Genomic DNA, 5,580 nt, shown 5'->3' with positions numbered 1-5,580 from the left:
TAACGTACTATCTTTATTATCTTTAGTTTCAAGAACAATTAATACTTGGCTTTGTTACCAAGTTTCTTATCCCTATATAAACTCATGTAATCTCATTTGAGAATCATCAATCAATTTCCTTTTCATTTTATGAGTCTATCTCTTTGTTCTTTGTCTAGAACATTTCCTTGTTTCTTGGTGTGTAATATCCAACCAACAATCTCCTCTTGCTGGGCTAGTGAGTCATATCTATCAGCCATTGGAGTTGGGAATATCAGCAGCCTTCCGCAACTGTTGTGCGACCCCTCAATCCATTAAATCTCCCTTGTTGCACCTTGCACCTTGGCGAGTTTCTATCCTTTCTAATCCGGCTGAGTGATCCTCGAATTTGGGCGTATCACAGAGAAACACATAAAACTCAGAGATCACATGCTCAGATAAGTCATGGTCATGCACACACCTTAATTTAGAAAGAATAAAACAAAGAACAGCAAGAGCCAAGCCTTCTAGCCACCTCCAAATTTCACTCCACGTTCAGATCTCCCTTCCAACGCTCAAAACACACCAAAATAGGCCTAGAAACCTTCAAGAGAACCTCCAGGAACTCTCAGACACTTTCAGGGACCTTCAAACCAACGATTTAAACCACTTCAAACCGACGATTTAAACTAAACCGACTGAACCAAAAATTGTTGGTGTCGACCGACACCCCTATGGTCAAAAAGAGTTATATTTGGCAATACATAACCGGTGCTCTCATCGTCTGCATGTGCAATATGATCCCGCCATTCACAAAGCCCCTGGAAGTCAACAACTACTAAGTAAGCTTCATATGGTAATAAGGAAAGGCAGATGAACTTCTTGGATCATGAATTGCAAACATACCGCAACAATGGAAAGTTGAACTGCATTGAGACGACCTGTCTGAACCCTAACAAATACCAAAATGGAAACACAATGACAGATTAGTTTTAGTTAATAGGCCATGCATAAGGATTTAAAATCTAATAGGGTACTGCTCTTCCATATAAAAGCAAGAAAGCAATTGACCGAACAAAGAAAATGTACTCCAGGAAACAAATAAAACTAAAGCAAATATTTTCTTTCATGAGGGGGACAATAAGAAACAAACCCATTAATTTGAAGATATGAATCCCCAGTCAAAAGCACTTTCTCATATAGTTGCATGCACACATCATAACTGCGTTTGTAAACCTGTTAGCATAGGTACCTTCGTCAATATGATTCTCAAAAATTTGAAGACGACCATGAACATAACAGAATACCTAAAATTATAGATATAAATGAATTGATGTCTGATCTTCATGCGCCAACAACCATGTAATAACTTATTACACAGACCGATCGAGAATGAAGAATAAATTTATGTTTAATAAGCCATGCATAAGATTTCTGTTAATAAGCTCTTCGAAGAGCATAATGGTATGTTAAGTTTCTGTTTAGTTAAAACTATTGGGTGAAAGCAAAGGGAACAAGAGTCACGCCCCTTATTTTGGGAGGAATCTTGTATGTTTTAAATAAGGTTAGGTGTTTGTTTATAGTATCCTCTATACTCAATCAGTCACTCTTGAATCAAAATCTAAGAAAGGAAAAACATTTAAGATTGTTACCTCTATCAGAGGAGAGTCGGATTGCTCATTCTCCTTTGCCTTTATGTGCAAATCTATTTGCATTACATCATAAATGTACAAAAGATAATGGGTATCTTCTCTAGCATATCTGCCATCACATGCAAATGTGTGAGCTGAGATCAATTAATGCAAAAAAAATAATGAAAGAGACTAGACAGAGAATATACTAACCTTGTCATTACATCCGGAAGGGGTCGTATTCTCCAGTCTGCATTTTGGTACCTGCAGCCAAGTAACAAACAGAAATTGAACGAAGAGCGAGAGGATGATAATGCACACAAAGAATAAAATTTAATCGAGATGGGATTGTTATGCACTCTTTGTTTGTATCAACTCCACAATAATGATTCAGAAGAAACTCGAGACTCTTTCTCTCCAGCTTTAGAACCCTTGCAGCCTGACAGAAAACAAAATGTACTTCTTAAGATTTTAAGAATACTTTAGAGCATAAGAGCCTTCAAACTAAATCTATCGTTTCTACCATCTAAAGCATACACAAAAACAAAGAAAGAGTTTCATTATATTTAATAAATTCTCTTATTTCTTCTTCATTACCAAAATGTGTTGTGTTAAGGTGATCTCCTGCGCCTACAAGAAACATGGCTTTGTGAAAACATAATAACTAGAAATCAAACCTGTCCTGTGTCAAAAAGATGCAGACATAAATGCCGAAGTCCCGATGAAGCCAAATAATATCCGAATCTACTCCATGCATTACCTAGTCAAATTAAATGTTATCATATTGCTTTACTTATATTCTAGGAATTATAGAAAAGAGTTATGCGAGTTTTAGAGAAAACCTTTTTCTTTTTAGGGCCTTTGAAGAGTTCCCTTAGATAAAGGACCAATGTGATCCCAAAGCTTGAATGTATCAACATTATAATCCTCGGTCCTGGTAGAGATTTGCATCAAGCATGTTAATCCTTGAAAAGATCTATACTGATTATGCTCCAGATCAACCTACAAAAGGAATAAAAGACAGTAAACTTAGCGAGAAAAATAAACAAGATATAACAATAAATATGGAAAGAGACACCACCGTCACTAACTCATAAACGAATACTGGGGAGAGCATATATACACAAAATTCGGACTAACGTCATATTTCTCCCTTGGAACTATCATATCTTACCAGATCCACTCCGATCTTTGACCTCGTTCTATATATCCCATAAACTTAAGTGCTCCATCAATTTCTACCCGAATTTATAGTTTTATTGCTATGTCCCAATCAATCTGGGTTTAGACGGTTTTGAAGCTAAACCGGATATAAATCCACAGAAAACGGTATGAAACCAATTTATATATAACCCGACTAAGATATATAACCCGACCCATCATGTTCTTCACTTCTAAATCGAAAAATTCCCAAATTTGTTTTGTAAAAACCCTAAACCAGAAGAACAAATCATAAACAGTTTTAAGGTAAAGAACACTAAATTGTTTCAGAGAGTAAAATGCATTGTATTCTCCATGAAGGAGCTCTTGAATCTGCAGATACACAATTTCTGGATTTTTTTTTCTGGATCGAGTGCATATTGATCTCTCTACAAACGGATCAAAGACAATCACAAAGATTTATGTTCATGAGTGGAGCTTCTTGGCCAACCCCGACCCATCATCATCATCATCATCTCATTACCCACTTTCACCTCCCTAAATTATTCACTCAAGAACAACAACAATCCCTTGGATCTCTCGATCCATCCGCAAATTTAGAATTTTTTTAAGAATTGATCATTTGGTTCAGCTAAAAATCTAGTCCTTTGATCTGGATTTAACACTAAGACTCATCATTTCAGCAGAAGCGGAGGACACCGTCGGTGGCGAAACCATACGTTGGCTGCTCATCCTCCTCCTTCATGTTTGATGCAACCATCTTCGGAAGGTAGATTTCACTTTGTCTCTTTCGTTGATTTCGTGATCGATTTGAAAACAAAACAAAATAGAGCAGATAACATGTGAGACTAAGCTTATGTGTAATTGACTAAGATTATGTAATTGATTATTGTTTTTTTATGATTGTTTGCAGGGTTTTGAATCCACTTCTCTAAAATGAAAAGAAAAAAAACGAGAAGAAGAAGAAGATAAATTGATGTGGGAATTTTTTATTTTAAAGTTTTCTAGGTTTAGTTTTGTAATTGGGTTGAATTTTGGTTTAATCTGGTTAAATGAGTTTATTAGTTGGTTAATCATATAGTAAACCAACACTAAACCGTGTAAACCGAGGTTCATGGAACAATAGATAATATCTGATATTCCGAAGGAGAAATAGCAATAGAACTCTGGATTCGGGTAGAAATCGATGGAGCAACTAAGTTTGTGGGAGATATAAAACGAGATCAAAGATCGGGGTAGATCTAGTACGATATGATAGTTTTGAGGGGAAAATAGTACGTCGTTCCACAAAATTCTCATTCTTATTACAGCCTCCACCAACAATATTGTCACATTCCAAGAACGCATTGGATATTAGACTAAAAAGGAAATGAGAGGAAGGATAATTACAGCAAACTCTTCAACACTTTGCAATGTGGCAGCTAATTCCTTTAGATCTTTCACTTCTTCAACAAACTTAAATGGAGTCTCTTCCAATGGGAGAGGCTTAACAGGTTTCATCTCTATATGATTTTTATCCACAAAGTCCATCACCGAAAGTTTATCCTGCAAAGTAAATCACAATCAGGAGCATGCAGGAAGATGCTAACACAATGAAAAAAAAAAAAAAAACTAACCTAAACAATTAATCAAAGAGTATAGTTCCAGCCTCCACATATTAGACCGAAACAGCAAAAATTGAAGTCGAAAATGAAACAAAACAAAGTATTTCTAAAAGACTAACCAATGGATGAATGAATCGCAAACCATCCTCACTCCTCTCCAAGAAAACATGCTCGAAAGGTTTATTTGCATTGTTCACCAAAATCTTATACTCCTCTTGAGGCTTGTTTATCGTTGGCATATGAAAAGAAACCTTGGCCTTGCCATGTTTCGAACCAGCAACTACTTTCTCTGAATCTCCTCCATCTTTAGATTCCTCTTGAACTCATCTATGGTGTCCTCAAATTTCTCGAGAATCGCATCGTTCACGTTGACAAGCCAGTCATCACCGTCAACAAATCTAATCGATTTCTTATCATCGATTGTCTCAAGAACACACTGCAAGGTCAGAGTTATCTCATCAACTGGACTCTTGAATTCGTCGGAACTGTAGAGAATTTGGACATCTCTGTTCGTTGGAATCGTACGAGAAATCGAAGATACTTTTGATGATCCTTGCTCATTTCTGGTTGATTTGGCTTAGGGTTTTAGAAACGCCATCGGAGCAACAAGAGAAGTAAGTGTCTTTACTTAGGAGATTACTGATATGCTCAAATTAAACCCTATAGCTACTCTCTCAAATTAAGAGATCATTGCAGTACTTAGAGGTCGAATTCCACAAGGACTCAAGACTACACAATAAATTATAGAGTTTTATGATTACGCTAAACAGATTAAGTTGAATGAAAAATTAAGAAAAGAAATGGAAAATATTAAATGAAAGTGTTGTAAATTTAGAAGATCAAAAAGCTAAGTCTAGGAAATTTCTCAGGAAATTACAAAATATTAAATCAATAATTAAATAGGATTCAAGCAATTAAAAATCATATCTAGAACACTAAACACAATTGTAAAATAAATCAGTTTTCACTTCAAATATTATCTAAATATAAAACCAGAAAATCCAAATCTCTTTGTAAAATTCTAGGTTAAAAATCAGCTTTAAAAACATGTTTAGATAAGTTCACAAAATCACTAAATCAAATCTCTTTTCAAGAAGTAATTTTGCTCATCAAAAGGTTTTGTGAGGAAAATCAGTTATATTCTCATATCAATTTATTTTCCTAGGTTATTAATTCTAGATGGTCAATCAATGATTAATAATGAAGAACAACCTATGATGAAGATC

The 5,580-nt window shown here is 35.3% G+C and overlaps 1 pseudogene; it reads right to left on the bottom strand.

Moving 5' to 3' along the window:
- On the bottom strand, window positions 648–4,915 carry LOC104704541 (annotated as a pseudogene).

Source organism: Camelina sativa, chromosome 7, assembly GCF_000633955.1.
Source record: "Camelina sativa cultivar DH55 chromosome 7, Cs, whole genome shotgun sequence".
NCBI lineage: Eukaryota > Viridiplantae > Streptophyta > Magnoliopsida > Brassicales > Brassicaceae > Camelina > Camelina sativa.
Note: the sequence above shows the minus strand (reverse complement) of the source record. Positions and strands in the feature narration are given on the sequence as shown.